This window comes from Chrysemys picta, chromosome 23 (assembly GCF_011386835.1).
Source record: "Chrysemys picta bellii isolate R12L10 chromosome 23, ASM1138683v2, whole genome shotgun sequence".
Taxonomy (NCBI): domain Eukaryota; kingdom Metazoa; phylum Chordata; order Testudines; family Emydidae; genus Chrysemys; species Chrysemys picta.
This window is the reverse complement of record NC_088813.1, coordinates 13,914,638-13,924,311: the sequence shown is the minus strand read 5'-3', so window position 1 is coordinate 13,924,311 and position 9,674 is coordinate 13,914,638.

Sequence of the window (9,674 nt, the reverse complement as noted above, 5' to 3'; positions counted from 1 at the left end):
AGGAACCAAACTGCCTGTAGCAGTGCATGATTGAGGGGAATACTTTAAAACAAAAAGTTGTATTTGTAGATTGTTATTAAAATGTAAATAACAATTTTCAACAATGGTTTGGAGTCAGCTTTCAGGGCATAATGTCTTGCTTGATGAAAAGATCACCCTATACCCCCCTTTTAAAGGAAAATTATCGCAGGAGAATAAGGATGTGTAAAGCTAACATGCATCGCAAAAAACAAAAGGTAACCTAAATGTCTGCTTTTAATAGCACATTTCTCTTTTACATAAACTGTGACGGCAACTTGCATAAACTTTATTGAAACAATTCTTCAAATGTTAATGTAAAATTTGAAAAAAAAAATGTTTAAAAGTAGATGTTTTTAAAAAAAGACCACATGTTTTTGCATAAATTAGCAATAATTTCAATAATCGTGCACTTTGTAAATGCACTGTAATGTAACCTGGGCAAAAAAAAGGAATCTGAAAGCTTAAATTTCAAACATGTAAAATGACACCGAATATAGATAGTCCTGCTACTGCCAAAAAAATTCTGCTCAGTTATTTAAAATGTAAAATGATGACCCTTATAGACCCCAACATTGATATTCACTATGAAATGTTCAGAGCTCAGCTTAAGTTGCATGTTTTCCTTCCTGTATAATTTGCATGCAGGATCTTTTTTCTTTAAATCTCTGTTTTTCCATTAAGGAAACTCACAATCTTTTCTCAATTTGCAGGAGTCAAGAACGTCGCTGCAAATCATCTGGGTGAAGATGTTTTTGTCAAACAAACACTGGGTAGGTTATTATTCAGTTTTGCATCACATGGCTAGTTGTTAACATCTTCTGTGTGGGAGGTGGAGGCGTTGCCATCTGATGTGCTAAACAGAAGCAGCTCTTCATATGCACACAGATAAATTAGATTGTTCTAAAGGCTAATTATGTGACTGGCTTTTGTAGTGGTCACTGAAGGAGGGGGGGGTTGTGTGGGTGAATATGCACCTGCTAAGAGCTCTCCCACAGATCCTCCTGCAGAATGAAGCTGAGTGATGGATCTGGGGAGAGGTGGAAGTGTGGCCAAGCAAGAGCAAGGCGATCTTTTGATCTGACGCTTGGCTGTGATGCGGAGAGAGGATTCACTTCAAAGCCAACATAAGGCAGTGTTGGAGGCGCTACCCCCACCTTCCAGCAATGGAGCAGTTATATCTAGTAACATTCTTCACATGTCCTCTGCGTATTCCCACTCTTAAGGAGCACTGGCTGGTACAGCTTGTATGGAGGCACCTTCTGGTAACAGTGCCTCTTAGTGGTCGCATGCCTCTCCCCTCTCCATAGCTAGCATTTGAACACATTCTGAAGGAGGCATAGCACCGGCTGCAGCCTCAGTTCCTTCCAACCACAGCAGTGAAAGGATGCGTCAAGAAGCATGGATTTTAAACGTGTCGCCCAACAGTCTTCCTGGCTTCCAGCCTTCATGTTCGGTGCCTGAAATGCTTAGGAGAGAAGAATTCTCCTTCATGCTGTGCTGTGTTTAGCACCCTTACTACTTGGGCCTGTAAAGAGAGTAGCCTTTTGTTACATCAGCACTTGTCAGCCAAGCCTGAGAGATTGGATGCAGCTAGAAGGTCCTAGTGAAAGGATAGGAGACCTGAATCAACTCCGAGGACTTCTGGATCCAGGAAGGCTTCAATAGTGAAGGCTCAGGCTTTGGCAGAGAGCTCCAGTTCCAAGTTGACTCAGCTTGTGGTTGTCAAATCCTCTGATCCAACACCACAGATATTCCCTCCATAAGAGCTGGTTCCAGATAAGGAACATAAAGCTCAAGAGAGACTACTGGAAACAAGCACTTTGATTACGAGGGAAAGGAAGGGCAAATTGAAGCATATCTTAAACGGTTCTGAGTTCAGTGTCTTCAAGATCTAAAGATAATGCCAGATCAATCGGGGGGGGTGTGGATCCAAAAGAGACCAGTGGAACCCAGTATGTCGACTACTAAGGTTCCTACTTCTACAGTTAGTGTAGATTTATGTGGTTCCACAAGAGAGGACAGGTTGACTGCATCTTTTTTTCCCAGAACCAGAAACCAAGCTGGGAGCTTGACTGGGATAGATCTCCAGAGACAGTTCCCTACCACCTAAGATTCCAGCTGGCTGTCTGAGAGAGACACCATTTTCCATTCTCCAGATCCCAGCTTCGTTATATATCCTATGGTTTCACTATCGGATATGCATTTGGGAGGAGCCAATTCTGATATTGGCATCCAAGGATCAACAGTTTTCCCTGAAATAGGTCTTTCTTGAGTGGACACCCTGAGACATTCTATACAGGAAGCATATGATTTGATACCAGAATGGGGTAATTAGCAAGACTGGCATATGCCATCATGGATGCTTTGGCCCTATTGGCCAGCCCCTACTTATCCATGCTATCCAAGGAGGGTCTGACTCTCTGGTTCCAGAGCAGTTTCCACCTAAATCTATGGTCCAAGATATTCTGATCAGAGATTCTCAGAACCAACAGCTAGAGAATGCCCTTCTGCCTTGGTACAAGATGTGCTTCCTGAGGAGGGAGAAGAAACATCCCCTCCAGTTGATTTTCAACAACAGAACATTACACCCGAAGGTGATACATTTCCATCTGAAGAGGAATCTTCAGCATCCTCTCCTTTGGAAGATGCAATTCAGTTCCACAGATGAGTGGCTATGGATGGTGTTGACTTTAAAATTGCCATCAGTACCTTTGGAAGAAGCTACCCACTCAGTGTTCAACATTTTGAGTTTGACTACAAAAATAACGCATCTTCGCCAATAGTGTAGGAACTTTGTCAACCAGCAAAAGCTAGAAGGACCAATCCTTCCTCTTCTCAACCAATTTCCAAAAAGGCTGACCAGTTGTGCCAGATCCCATATGAGGGGTTCTCTTGTTTTCTTATTCGCTCTCCGACTAACTCACTCGACATGGCAACATATAAAGATCCTTTTTGTTATGTTGGTATTTAATAAGAGTGTTGATCCATTTTTCACATCCTATTCAAAACCCATTTTAGATTATTATACCTAAAAGGTTATGGGTTTGTCAATCTCCTCCGTTAAAGTTCATTTAGCAGCTATCCACGTGCAGATTGATGGCAAATCTGTGTTTTCAAACACATTAGTTAAAAAAATTGTTTTAAAGGGTTTATTGAACTTTATAGCCACCATTATAAGACCCAGTTCCTCCAGGAATTTAAACATAGTTCTAACATAACTTATGTCTCCATTTTAACCTCTTGTGAGCTTATACTATTTTCTATAAGGACAAATAGTTCTTGGGCTGCACCCCAAAGTACTTCCTAAAGAAATTTCAGATTTCCATGTAAATCATTGTATTAATTTACCAGCAATCTTTACAAAATCTCTTGTACATAAGGGAGAATCTAGATTCTGTAGATGCAAAAAGAACACTTCCTTATTTGAATGGAGCTATGAGGTTTAGGTCCTCTCCTTAATCATTTCCTACTCTGGTCATTCTGAGGGTCAATCTATTTCTGCTCAGTTTGTATCTAGGTGAGTGAGGCCTTGTCTACACTACCGGGGTAAGTCGACCTAAGTTACACTACTCCAGCTAAATAACGTAGCTGGAGTGGACATAGCTTAGGTCAACCTTACTCTTCTTGTTCTGGTGGAGTACCAGAGTCAACTGGAGAGCACTCTGCAGTTGATTTAGCGGGTCTTCACTAGACCCACTAAATCGACCCCTGTTACATTGATAGCAGCAGCCTCGATTCCTGGTAAGTGAAGACATGCCCTTAGACAATGTATAGAAGAGAGTTATAGAAAATCTTCACTCTCCCCTCTTGTTCTTGTACCCCATTACACTAGGGTGGCTGCTGTGTCTGTAGTGTGCGCTAGACACGTCTCCCTTATTGAATTAGGTAGACCTGCCACATGGAGCTCAGTTCACACATTCATGAAACACTGTATTAGATTTTGGCAGCCAGATCTGACACTCAGTTTGGCAGGGCAGTTTTTCAATTGTTTCATTAGGGCTCCATTTCCCTCCCTCCCATCTTTAGTGTTCTGCTTGCCAAACTGTCCGAAGAGTGGGAATGTGCAGAAGACTAAGGAGAAATGAAGGTTGTTTGTATGTAAACAGACCACCAAACCTTGGTGGGTTTCTGAGGTTTAAGTAGCTACTGGCTGGTTTTTTTTTGTTTCGTTTTGTTAAAGATACAGGCACAGGCTTCTCACTCTTAAGTTTTTTCAAGCCTGACCACAGCTTGCTTAGCTAAGAGTTTTGAAGGGCTACACCCCCCCCCCCCCCCCATCAGCTGATGGAACAACTTGAGCCTGTTGGGTTAGAGAGAGAGTCTCATGATTCCTTTGGCTGTCATTTACTTTCACCACTGACAGCTGACATGCTCCCTCTGGTGGATACTGTGATTATCATTCATTTGCTTCTCCTGTGGAAGCCTTTTATTGTCTCCACCCACCTGCCCTCCTTGCAAACCTAGCAATACATTGGACACCAGCCCAACCTTCACTCAAAAGGAATTGACTGTTGAAGGCATCAGTGGAGTGAACTGCTTACAAGCTGGGGTCGGAAGAGTCCACTGAGGCCTCTAAAGCTTGTCGTTTTCAGGCTTCTGATCCATTTCTCACTGGATCTTTGAGACCCAGGAGTGAGAAACTTGAGGCTTCCAAAAGAATAGAATTGCAAAGTAATAGTCCCTTATTAATTACATTGCCCATAAAGCACTACAGCTTTGCAAGACCAACAAAAACGCTGATATGTAGGGACGACATAAGTACACAGAAGCAGATCTATCTTACATGGAACTGTAAGGACGCAAGCATCTCTAATCCTACTCCTCTGCAATAGGAAAGGAAGGTTGGGAATGACCGTGGTGTTGAAATGTTACATTACACGTCACTCTCTTCAGAAGTCTCTTTGCTATCTAAAAGTATTAGTCCATTGGTGTAAATAGATGAGGGAAACAGTTTATATATGGGTGATTTCCATGGTCCATTTATTCAAGACATTTTTTTTTGCAATGTAATTAACTATAGTATCCATTTCCATTGTTGTACCAATTCTTTTCCCATTTCTTTCCTACTAGGCACAACCTTTATATCCTGTGGAAAAGATGTGATAAAGATCATCCATTATGGTGCCGATTTTTATCCAGTAGAAGTGAATCTTGTGGCACTGCCATTTGGAATGTATACAGCTTGCCTCTGCATTACACTTCCTGCATATGTTGGGTGTTTATCTAAAAGATGCTAGTGTTATGGAGGAATGTAAATCTTATTGTAAAGAATTGTATTTGCCAAAACTGGTTTGAGAACATGCTGCTTGAAGCATTTTCCTCTATTCATCTTATAGTGTTGGAATAATCTGATTGTTTTTGATCTAGTGTATGTACTGATTATAGAATTAGAACATGAAAATCGGATTATGATGATTTTCTGAAAGATGCTGTAGTTTAGACAAATTATGGGCTTGACTTGGGACTGAGTCAAATTTTCTGGCTTGTGTTATGCCGAAGATCAGACTAAATAATCATAATGGTTTCTTCTGGTCTTTATCTTTTGAATCTATTAAAAGTAAATTTTCCCTTTATACCGTCACATTTTTCCATTGGGTGTGGTTCGGATCAAACAAATGCCTCTGTTTTACCTGTAAGTAATAATCCTTGAGGTCCAAAAGTCAACTGTACCAAAGGGAGCTTCTCTGAGGGGATTACAGTTTTGATATTACAATACCATCTAGAGGTCCCAGTCAAGATCAGGACCCCATTATGACATAGTAAAAGTCAGCCCCCGCTTCAAAGTTTGCTGTCGTTGTCAACGTGTAATAGATGTGGGAAACTGAGGTGGGAGGAGGAAGTGGTAACAGTAGTTAAGAGCATGTTTTTACAAAGACTAGCAGTCTGCCTCTCTTTTTCCTATCTGTTGGGATTACTAAAGTGAATATCTATCTTATTTTACAACTTCACTGTGATAGCTTTTCATATTTGTGAACGTCCCTGCATAAGAGGGGATCTAATCTTCAGTAGTGTATGTTCAGTAGGACAAAAGACTAAGTTACCTAGATAGCTAATTGTGACACAGTATTGCTTCCTGGATTCAGATATAACAGGGGACCATAATTCTAATATATGCATGCAAGATTCTGAGGCCAGCTTGGTTTTTAAGAGTAAAGTTGGTCTCTTATTTGACCACAAAAGCAAATGAAGTTTCTATTTAATACAGGATGTGTGCCATCTGTTTTACAGCAGAGCTGACGCCAGTCGATAATAAGGGCAACTCTTCCCTTCCTTACCCCTTCCCTTCTTGAACAGTAATACACTAAGCCACACCCTTGCCTTCCAAAAGAACAAATGGGCATTTAGATGACTTGTAAGATGTCCAAGCAGGAATCTGAGAGTGACGCTGGGACATCTTCCTCCCTGGGCCTCTGAACACTGAGTGCCTATTAAGGATTGAAATACCTTGGTTGGGGGATGCAAGCAAGAAGAGGAAGTACTAATAACGAAAGACTTCTGTAGGCTGGTTGGAGAAGGGAAACAGTCGTCGTTTAATACTCTACTCTGTCTGGAGGGGAGAACATTCAATTTCATTAATTAACCTAGCCTGTCTTTCAGAAGGGGTCTCTTTGTATGTAAAGAGGACACTGAAGTCTGCTTCTTCACTCGCTTCAGAACCTGGAAGGGAAGTGGTAACTGTCAGCATTGAAATGGAAAGTATGCCTCTTTCCCAGTTAAGCCGCTATTTCCATTTCTGGCTTTACAAGCAAACCCAGTAGGAGGTTTGCTCTAAAAATGCACAGGTTGCTACCTTAAAACTCAATGTTTGATGTGCAGTCAGGAATTGTGACCCACAATCTTTGCAATTACATATAGAACAGAACATTTTAATGAGTTAAGAAATGTGCTCTTGTGGATGTCTGAATATTCATTTTCTGTGCATAGCCATCATAAAGGAACATTGTAGGCTGGAAAAGCAGATCCCTTTCACCATCTGGTATTGTCTTGTTTAATGAGTTCACTAATTGTATAAACTGCGTTGCCTCCAGCCAGGACATAGCTGATCCTCTGTCGGATTGTGTAGTATTCCATCATCTGCACTCTAGAATTAGAAACACTCACAAATTAGGCGCTGAAATTTTTTTAAAATAAAAAGTGTGTGGGGGGGGTATTATTGGTGAAGACAGTCAACATGGATCAAGGCAAATCTTAGTTTTATTATTGCATAGGTAGGAGCTAGGTTACTTAGCAAGCCCGCTCAGGCTAATATTTAGCAATACATTAGCCATATTATTAACGTAAGTTTATAGTTATTCCCTGTAGATAAAGGCCTTGACTGTGAATTTCCTTGCTTTCAAATGTGAGATTTTTAACATAGTTTATCCTCCTGCAATTACTACTCTTGCCTGAAGCCGTAATTTATGGAGTCTCTCTCCAGTCCAGTGCTAGATGTGATGTGGATCCTGGATGTAGAGAACAGAAGCTGTGGTACAGAGAAAAAACTACTGCATTTCCTTCCAGGTGGTATACCTGAACACTTGACACATGGTTGAAATGCCTATAATTCCTGGTGCAATGAAATCTATCACAAGTTGAATGTCAGAAATAGTCACAGACTATAGAGGAATGCAACGTGACAGAGATTTTAAGAGATCAGAAAGCTGAGGGATGAAAGGCCAAAGGGGTGCCGTGGCAGTGAATGGGGTAAGAGCCCTTAAAAAGATAGAGAGATTTTAAGTCACTGTATGTGGAAGAGCTTTGCAGAGATTCAGACTGAATGTGTTACGTAGGCAGTTGGTCTTGTTTTAATCTCCTCCTAATAAATTTTTAATTAGAGGGGTCGAATGTTAGACTGTTGGGCATTTCACACAGACAGTTCTGGAGAGGCTCCTCATTCTTCAGAAATCCATGTACCTTTTAAGGCGCAGTTTGGACAGGAGCTAGTCAAATCTACATTGTCCTTTCCTGTTCCATAAGAATAGAAACAGTCAAATCTTTACCGCATTTCTGTCCATTAGACAGACTTAATCAGCTGAGTAACTTTTTGTTTTTTATGAGCATGCTTTTATTTTAATAATTAACTCCAGCTTAGTGTGAGAGAGAAGTATACTGGGGCGTTTCAAGTTACTTGGATAGTCTAATACCACAGGGCAGAGCAGGCTCAGGTCTCCCCCACCATGTTTGTCAGAGCATCAACATTTTCTGTTCTCCCTCTACAGTAAGTCTGAGTCCTGGATCACAGACAGCTCACTGGTAGTGTCATGAGTTACGCTCAGCTATGGGGATTAATCTATGTCCCATAGATTTGAGCACAGGGAAGAGTGCATGCTTAGAAGAGTAGGAACTGAGACAGATCTCGGCTTTGGATCACAGATACTTGAAAGACCAAACTGCTATTACTGGGAGGCAGCTGACCCTGCAGTGGCACCATTGGAAGGATGAGCCGTTGAGGGACATCTAAGCGTAAGAGTGTTGGGGATTAGTAATGAGGAAAAAGTAAGGTAATGAGAGGGTTCTGTTGAGAATTTGTCCCAAAATTCTCTACTTTTTCGTTTATTTACACTTAAAGTGCAGTTTTGCCTATTACAAATGGCACTAAATGTACCTTATCTCCCCAATCATATGGATGTTGCTTTAGTCTGGAGCTCCTTGGCCACCACTTACAGATGAAAGGTTGCAGCCAGCGTTCCATTATAAGTCCCATTTTCAGATTGCCTAGAAAAAAGTATTAACTGTTATTTCTCTAAACATTGGAATTCTTTCTAGCCCTAGTGGACTCTTGTTCCCAGCCTGGATTGAAATTGCAGTAATTTTAGAGTTAAAGGACCATTAAACTACACCTTTTTTGTCATTTTGACATGGGCTGTTGGGTTCCCCATTGCTTTGAAATGGCCTGTTTTTATTACTTGTAACTTTACAAAAAAAAGGCTACTGCCTAGCATGCGCGTGCTCTCGCTCTCACACACACACACACACCCCCCTGTCTACAGTACTTATTAACCTTTTACAACCCCTATTCCATCAATTTACAGTCATCTTACATATAGCTTGTACACCACTTGGAAGAATGAAACAGTTTAATATAAATCCTCCCGCTTATGGAGTTCTTCAAGCCCGGTAGGGACTTATGCACCGAGTCGGACCACAACTGGTGAAGGCTCTATGACTGAGTTCCGGGGTGTAGTTTGTAGTAAAGTTTTTAGGGGGTTGCAGGAGCCCAGTACATGCTAATGTATGTAGCTGATATCTAGCATGTACTTTACTATATATGCTTTGTAGAAGATAAACTAAGGTCTGTATAGTATGTATACCACTTCTCTGGGTTTTTCAGTGAAGATAAAAAAAAAGAAGTCCTAGTTTAAAAAAAAATTGTAAATACATATATCAAGCTCTAAAGGGGGAAAATGCAGACTTACTGTTTATAAAACGATATTCACAGTAAAATTATCCCTACATTCATCTTTCTTATGGGTTGGTTTTTTAAAGTGGTATCTGAGCACCTTACAGCAGGGGTTCTCAAACTGCAGGTCATGACCTTATTATGGGGGGGGGGGGGGGTTGTGAGCTGTCAGCCTCCATCCCAAACCCTGCTTTGTATCCAGCATGTATAATAGTGTTATATAAAAGTATTTTTTAATTTATAAAGGGGGTTGCACTCAGAGGCTTGCTATGTA